Genomic DNA, 9,061 nt, shown 5'->3' with positions numbered 1-9,061 from the left:
TTGTTATAGCATCCCTCAATGTGAGCCTATGGCCTTGCGTTACAGCACAGTTCACTAAGAACCTTTTTGTCTTAGAAGAGCCCATAAGGGGCGCCTGGGTGGCTCAGTCGTTAAGCGTCTGCCTTCGGCTCAGGTCATGATCCCAGGGTCCTGGGATCGAGCCCCACATCGGGCTCCCTGCTCAGTGGGAAGCCTGCTTCTCCCTCTCCCACTCCCCCTGCTTGTGTTCCCTCTCTCGTTGTGTCTCTCTCTGTCAAATAAATAAATAAAATCTTAAAAAAAAAAAAATCTGTATATCCTCTGGTAAAGACCATTTAAAAATTAAAAAAAAAAAAAGAAGAGCCCATAAGTGGAGAGTGGACTAGACTGGTTGATGGAGGGACCCTGACACACTGAAAAATCATTGAAATCATTCTCTTTTGTACTGAAAAATCTTCAAAATAACTTAGAGGAAACACAGATTGGAGGCTTTTGCCATAAATTTGAAAATTAAACAGGAATTTAAAGGGGTAAGATATCTCATAAGACACAGGAATAAGATCACATTTCGTTCCTACTGCTCTTTAACAATTTTGTTCTGAAAAAGATTCAAAATGTAAGATGTTGGGTGCCTGGGTGGCTCAGTTGTTAAGCATCTGCCTTCGGCTCAGGTCATGATCCCAGGGTCCTGGAATCGAGCCCTGTATCAGGCTCCCTGCTTGGCGGGAAGCCTGCTTCTCCCCCTCCCACTCCCCCTGCTTGTGTTCCCTCTCTTGTTCTCTCTCTCTCTCTCTGTCAAATAAATAAAAAAAATAAAATCTTAAAAAAAAAAGAACAGGGGTAAGCAAACTATAGTCCATGGACCAAAAACAGCCGATAGCCCATTTTGTATGGCCCACAAGCTTGGAATGATTTTTATATTTCTAAAGGATTATAAACAAACAAAACCCCACAGAATAGTGTGTTACAGGCATTGTATATGGCTCACAAAGCCGAAAATATTTACTGTCTGGTTCTTTACAGAAAGTTTACCAATCCTTGGCCTAGAATCATGACCAGACTTATGTTCAGATAAATATTCTGGACCCAGTTTCTAGAGCTCAAAAAATGAGAACTAGAAATTATTATTTTTTTAAAAGATTTTTTTTTAATTTATTTATTGAGAGAGAGAGAGAGCATGAGAGGGAGGAGGGTTAGAGAAGCAGACCCCTTGCTGAGCAGGGAGCCTGGTGTGGGACTCGATCCTGGGACTCCAGGATCATGACCTGAGCCAAAGGCAGTTGCTCAACCAACTGAGCCACCCAGGCGCCCCAAGAACTAGAAATTATTTTTATTGTATTCCTTAGAAGGATGGGATTCATCGGCACCTCAGTTGAACAGGAAATATTTCCTAATTGGGCAATCAAAGTGAGAGGGTCAGCCCAGATGAGGCCTTTTGAATTGGTTTTCAATTCAAATTGAAAGAATTAATTTTCTAGTCACTTACAGCTTTTTGTTCTCTCTGCCCTGGAAAATGATGCCACGGACACTCAGTCAACAATGCGAGAGAGATGACTTGGAAGGGTTGGTTAGGGCTAGTGCCCAAACCAAGTTAGGGTCCTAGGAGATTGGTAATAATGAGTGACAGGAATGCCAATTAATGATGGAAGTTTAGATGATTCTAGGGTAGAGAGAATAGTTGATAGTCTAGTTGGGCGACCACGAGAAAAGAGGGAGCCGTGTGTTGAGAAACTTTTGATTGTACTGTGGCTGATAACTTTAGAAACCAGATACTTCTTAGTGCTTTGAGGTGGACTGTTTTGGTGAAATTTTACTTTGTTGCTTTGAGTCAGAAGTTACTGGAAAATTATAGGCCATTCACATTCAAAAGGCTTTACTTTGTTGGCCCTAAAGGTCAGAACTATACCAGTCTTTAGAATGTCCAGTCTTGCTATCCTAGAAGCAATGAGTAAATATTTAAAGGATAATTGGGACTCTCTAATAAAGAAAAACAGTAACAATCCAAATGATGGGCTACGATAATGTATGACTGCTGGTATAATTGTAGACTGGGCCATGAAATCAAGGATGAGTTCATCTACAAATTCAAGGCATTCTCAACAAAGGCATAATTTCAGATCTTGTGTGTTTAAAATATATCTCTTTAAAAAATTTCAATTATAATTCCTATTTCTCTTTAGGCTATTAAAGCAACCAGGAACTTGAGACCATGACTACAACTTAGCTGAACCTCAGTCCTGTAAAAATGTTATTTTCTTCATGGTAGAATGACACTGTTACAGCTTTGAGTTTCATACCAGTTTCACTAAACTTCAACTTGTTTAAGCAGAAAGGATCCTGCTGAAATCCCCGTTGCCTGACAACCCCATAAGTACATGCTGAGTGTTGACTGTTACTTTAGAGAGAACTCCTTACTTGATCATTTGGTTCAGTGACCTGTGTTATAATTTTTTTTCTCTTCTCATGCCTTATTACCCATTTAAAATCCTTTCATTAGAACAGAGAACTGTGTACATTTTGTTCTTGGGTTTTTACTCAGCAAGACTCACTGTTGCCTCCTAGAAAAAATTTCACATAAAGGAAAATGAAAACCAGCATGATAAGGTTTATTTATAAACTGATTTTTTTTTTTTTTACCAGCTGGTTTGTAAGGGCATTCACACAAAACTTACACATTTATACATTAGCTGTGTGAAAGCAAAGGTGCTAGAAAAGAAGCTAGCATAAACTATCAACATAGGGGAAAACGTACTGATATTAAAGGTCATCTGGCTACCTGAGGAGTTGTATAGAAAAGGTCAGCTCCTCTAAGAAGCAGAATGCAGGGGGTACTTGCAGTTGTCTAGATGTTTCACCTTTATATCCTCTACAAGGATGGCCGGTAGTAGACAAGATTAAAGTAAAAGACAAAATATATCTCTAATGTTTTGCCAGAAGAACAAACTTATCCCTGCTTATTGAACAAAATAGGACTGGAAAGAGCTTTTATAACTGGGCTATGGTCAACCATGGTGGGAGAGGAAGATTTGGTGCTTCCAGTCGATGCTGTCATGCATTGTCAGTTGTTTTCTTACAACGAAAGAAAATGGCAGGTTATGAGTTCTAAAACAAAATCACAGGAGATTAAGGGTTTATCATTAGCAGAAATGTCTGGCCAGGGGTTTTGGTTCTTAAAAAAAATGAGACTATGATTTAAAAATATTGTATCTTGTGTTGGCTCAGATAAATTTTTCATTAATTTTTCCTTTTTTTATGTAAGTAGTTTTCAATTTTCCATGATATTGGGGTCAAAGAAAACATGGGAAACAAATCCGAAGACGAGAATGTTTTAGTCCTTAATAGGCCCCATTAATCCTGTATCATCCAGCATTAAGCTATGACCCTCACCTGGTGACAGCTGTGTTTCATTTTTTTTTTTTTTACTTCTTTGTTCATTCCCTGTTAAAGATTCTGGTGGATAATAAAATAGCCAGAAGAATAGGGACAGACGGCCTGGATGATTATCAACTAACTGGGTAAAGAGCCCTTGCAATTGAGAATTTACTCTGCAGTGAAATACTGAATTTTAAATACTGACTCTCCATTTTTAAGTCACAATGTAGTTTTAGAGCCTAACTCAGTCTTTGTTTTCTCTAGCAAGTTTGTACTTGGACAACATAAACTCTTAGTCCTACCCAAGGAGAGGCTATCATTTCAAATCCTACAATACATTTCATGAAAGTACAGATTAATTTTAGAAAAGGGAAACAACTAGTGCCATTTTTCTCCTCCTTCAGTGGAGAAATATTTATTGAGGTACCTTCTATTTATAATGCATGGTCTACAAAAGAGTAAATAATGTTTCAGTGTCTACCAACATGCAGAAGAGTATTTGCCAGACTCTGCATGGGTTTTGTGTTTTCATGCATTTAACAATAAAAAAAGGAAAGACTGCTCCACCCCAAATTGCTAGAATTGACACACAAATTCAGTAAATTCATAGGATACAAAATCAACGTACAGAAATCTGTTGCATACACATTGGGGGTATGTGCCCCTTCAAATCAGCACGTTTGTATCCTTTGGATATATACCTAGTAGTTCAATTGCTGGATCTTAGGGTAGTTCTATTTTTAACTTTTTGAGGAACCTCCGTACTGTTTTCCAGAGTGGCTGCATCAGTTTGCATTCCCACCAACATTGCAAGAGGGTTCCCCTTTCTCTGCATTCTTGCCAACATCTCTCATTTCCCAACTTATTAATTTTAGCCATTCTGACAAGTGAGAGGTGGAGAGGTGGTATCTCATTTTGATTGTGATTTGTGTTTCCCTAATGATGAGTGATGTTGAGCATCTTTTCATGTGTCTCTTGGCCATTTCTATGTCTTCTCTGGAAAAGTATCTATTCATGGGAAGAAGAAATACTGTTAAAGAGTCTATTCTACCCAAAGCAATCTATATATTTAATGCAATCCCTGTCAAAATACCAACAGCATGTTTCACAGAGCTAGAACAAACAATCCTAAAATTTGTATAGAACAGCAAAAGACTCCGATCTTTAAAATCTTTTTAAAAATTTTATTTATTTGAGAGAAAGAGAGCAAGCGGAGGAGAGGCAGAAGGAGAGGGAGATGCAGACTCCCCACTGAGCAGGGAGTCGGACTCAGGGCTCAATCCCAGGACCCTGTGATCACGACCTGAGCCGAAGACAGATGCTTAACCAACTGAGCCATCCAGGTCCCCCTAGCCGAAGCAATCTTGAAAAAGAAAAGCAAAGTTGGAGGCATCACAATTCCCCACTTTAAGTTATATTACAAAGCTGTAGTGATCAAGACAGTATGGTACTAGCACAGAAACAGACACATAGATCAATGGAACAGAATAGAAAGCCCAGAAGTGGACCCACAACTGTCTGGTAAACAAATCTTTGACAAAGCAGGAAAGAATAGCTAATGAAAAAAAGACAGTCTCTTCAACAAATGGTGTTGGGAAAACTGGACAGCAACATGCAGAAGAATGAAACTGGCCCACTTTCTTACACCATACACAAAAATAAATTCAAAATGGAGTAAAGACCTAAATGTGAGACAGGAAATATCAAAATCCTAGATGAGAACACAGGCAGTAACCTCTTTGACATCAGCTATAGCAACTTCTTACTAGATACGCCACCTGAGGCAAGGGAAACAAAAGCAAAAATAAAATATTGGGACTTTATCAAGATAAAAGCTTCTGCACAGCAAAAGAAACAATCAACAGAACCAAGAGGCAACCTATAAAATGAGAGAAGATATTTGCAAATGACGTATCTGATAAAGGGTTAGTATCCAAAATAAATAAAGAACTTATCAAATTCAACACCCAAAAAGCAATCCAGTTAAAAACTGGCAGAATATGTAAATAGATATTTTCCAAAGAAGACATACAGATGGCCAAGAGACACATGAAATGGTGCTCAACATCACTCATCATCAAGGAAATGCAAATCAAAACCACAATGAGATATCATCTCACAGCAGTCAGAATGACTAAAATTAACTGTTGGTGGGAATGCAAACTGGTGCAGCCACTCTGGAAAACAGTATGGAGGTTCCTCAAAAAGTTAAAAATAGAACTACCCTACAATCTAGCAATTGCACCACTAGGTATTCACCCAAAGAATGAAAAAATACTAATTCAAAGGGATACATGCACCCTGATGTTTATAACAGCATTATCAACAATAGCCAAATTATGGAAAGAATGAATATTACTCAGACATCAAAAAGAATGAAACCCTGCCATTTGCAATAATGTGGTTGGAGCTAGGGTTTATTATGCTAAGTGAAATTAAGTTGGGTTAGAGAAAAACAAATACCATGTGGTTTCACTCATATGTGAAATTTAAGAAACAAATGAGCAAAGGGGAAAAAAGAGAGAGGCAAACCAAAAGATAGTCTCTTCATTATAGAGAACAAACTGATGGTTACCAGAGTGCATGGGGAGGGGGGATGGGTTAAATAGGGATGGGGATTAAGGAGTGCACTTGTGTGATGAGCACTGAGTATTGTATGTAAGTGTTGAATCACTAAATGGTACACCTAAAACTAATATTGCACTGTATGTTAAGTAACTGGAATTTAGATAAAAACCTAAAAAATAAAGGTTAAATAAGCACAGTAAAAAAATAAAAGTTACTGCTATGGCCAAAGGAAATAATAAAAAAGAAACAGTGATTATTATGTCTAAATCTTCATGGAATTTGAACATATAGCTTAACTACAAAATGATTAAAATGAAGTATCCTGGGAGAACTAGTTAAGAAATATTAATTGGTAATAAGGATTATTATTTATTATTAGTATTACCTTTAGAGTAGTTAGTTCTAGACTCTTCAGCAGACATTTAAGGTCCAAAAATATATCATCCTTATCTTTCAGACAATGAGCAAATGTCTGCTGCTATCTCCAGATGAGTTTTATCAACTTCAGTTGAGCTTCTGCTGGAAGTGACTTCTAGGGTTCTTGATACTTAGCATACAGAATAGCACACCAACTGAATGGTTGTGTGTTCTTGATCTAGCTGATTTGAAACTGATTGTTGGATGAAAAGCTGTTCTGGATGAACTCCTATGTTTGTAGCTATCTATTTTGGTACAGTTGTAATCATGAATTCTGGGTCCTTTTGAGCTGATGTCTCTAACAATTGACTGTACTAAACTGGATATAAGTGTACTAAACTGGACTTCTACTTTCTGGTGAAATGGTTAATGCCAATTAGATAGTCCATAAAGAATGTGTTGTTATGCTGCAAAACAATTATCCTTGCCCTAACATCAGAAATATTTTCTCCACTAACTGTGGTTGTCAAAATTTTGTAATAAAGATAAAAAGTAGAGGTGAATGAATATAACTTCTCAAATCTTTAAGCCTGAGTGACATCTACTGAGCCTATTCCTCCATTTCAAGAAGTTGAGGAAGGGAATTCAGCTGCTACAAACTGATAGTAATACTCCTTCAACATTTATAATCCTTGCTACTCAAGGACCAAGGACATTTCAATTGGCATTATTTTAGTTTGTAACTTAAAGAGGAAGTAATTTAGGATTTTTTCCCCCTGGACTTTTAATTTCTTCTTTCAAAAACCATATACAAAATAGAAAGAATAGTATAATGAACCCCCCATATACATCTCATCCAATTAAAACAATATTAAACCCACAGGTGAGTTTGTTTCACCCATACTGGGTTATTCTGAAGCAAATTCCAGACATAAGTTAATTTCATTTTTAAAGTATTGCAGTATGTATAGCTAAAAACCCTTCCTATTATATACTGAAAGGGAGTGACAGGTTACTAGTTCTTAAAAAAAAAAACAAGAAAGTGTTTAACATTAACATGTTTTTATTTCTCTTGGGTAAATATACATTAGTGGGATTCCTGAGTTTTATGGTTAGTGTATGTGTAACTGTATAAGAACCTGCAAAACCTTCTCCAAGTGGAAGTACCATTTTGCATCTTCACCAGCAATGTTGGAGTTCCATTTTTTTCATATAGGTCAATTTGTTATTAGTGTACAGAAAAGTGCAACAGACTTTTCTATATTGATTTTACACCCTAAACTTTACTAAATTTATTAGTTCTAAGTTTTTTGGCTGTTTTTAGGGTTTTCTATGTATAATATCATGTCATCTTCAAATAGTGACAGTTATACTTCTTCCTTTTCAATCTGGATGCCTTTTATTTCTTTTTCTTGCTTAACTGCTCTGGCTAGGACTTCCAATACTATGTTGAATAAAAGTGGGGGAGAGTGGGCATTTTCGTCTTGTTCCTGATCTTAGAGGAAAAGCTTTTTACAAAATTTTTAAATTTTAAAAAAATTTTTTTTTTTTTTAAAAATTTAACAACTGATTTTTAAAAAATTTAAAAAATTTTTTTTTTTTTTTTAAAAATTTAACAACTGATAATTTATTAAAAAGGTTGATTTAAGCATCTGCAATGGTGACTTCAACCTTGACTCCTGGCTCAATACTGATGGAAGTAATCTGCTTAACAATCTTAGAAGGACTGTACATATAGTGAGTTGCTTGTGGACCCTCATCTGAGAACAATCCCAAGTCTTAGAACCTTCAGCACAGGGAGTTTTTCTTGTAGTGATTCTCAGAGTCTTGGTAGGCATCCAGACTGCTCCTTTCACTTTGAGATCCTTTTCCTTTGTGCCTCTGATCAGGTCAGCACATACCTTTTCCAAAGATTTTATGTTGTGGCTGGTGAGAATAATTCAGTGAATCACCACCTCTGGTTCCATGGGTGTCTTCACGGTGTCTTTAAAAGCCATGGCTGCAACACGGCTTCCTGACTGACTTGTTCCTCAGTGAGAACGAACAGTAATGAGTCAGAAACAGGAGCAGGGCATCCAAGGCTCTGCTGTAGCAGTGACTGCATCTTCCTCAAAGAGCGCATTTTACCACTGAGTACCTTAGCTCTAGACTATTCTATTTTTCTTTACCGTTGTCTTATAGTTATGCATCTTAGTTTATTTTTCTTGTGGGGGTTGATCTAGGGCATACAATGTATATCTTTATCTTAGCACAATCAACCTTCGAATGTTGTTATGCCCCTCAATGTAAAGAGCCTCACAGCAGTAAATAGAAATATTTACTCCCTCCTCTCTTTTGTGCTATTATTGTCTTACATTTAACTTGTAAATATGCTATAAACTCCACAGTACATTGTAATTATTTTTACTTTTGTTATTATTTGTACTTTTAAGAGTCAGTTATCTTTTAAGGTGACTAAAAATGAGAAATATATTTTGAAAATATTTGCCCATATACTTACCATTTCAGATTCTCTTTATTTCTTTTTGTAGGCTTAAATTTCCAAATAGCATTCTTCTCCTTTAGCCTCAGGAATTTTGTTGACATTATTTGTAGTGCATGTCTACTGGCAATGAAGCCCTTCAACTTTTGTTTATTGGAAGTGTTTATTTTGCCTTTATTTTTAAAAGATATTTTTCCTGTTTTTTTTTCTGTTTTGTTTTGTTTTTTGCTTTCAGCACTTAAAAATATTATTTTATTATTTTCTAGCTGGTAAATTTTCCTTTTTTTTAAAGATTTATTTATT

The 9,061-nt window shown here is 36.4% G+C and overlaps 1 pseudogene; it reads right to left on the bottom strand.

Moving 5' to 3' along the window:
• Positions 1-7,920: 7,920 nt before the first annotated feature.
• On the bottom strand, positions 7,921-8,273 carry LOC129046567 (small ribosomal subunit protein uS10-like; annotated as a pseudogene).
• Between the last annotated feature and the right edge of the window lie 788 nt (positions 8,274-9,061).

Source organism: Mirounga angustirostris, unplaced genomic scaffold (assembly GCF_029215605.1).
Source record: "Mirounga angustirostris isolate CCGP_5_RB_7025 unplaced genomic scaffold, mMirAng1.0.hap1 SCAF_9, whole genome shotgun sequence".
NCBI lineage: Eukaryota > Metazoa > Chordata > Mammalia > Carnivora > Phocidae > Mirounga > Mirounga angustirostris.
The sequence above is the reverse complement of the archived record's forward strand: the minus strand, read 5'-3'. Positions and strand labels throughout refer to the sequence as shown.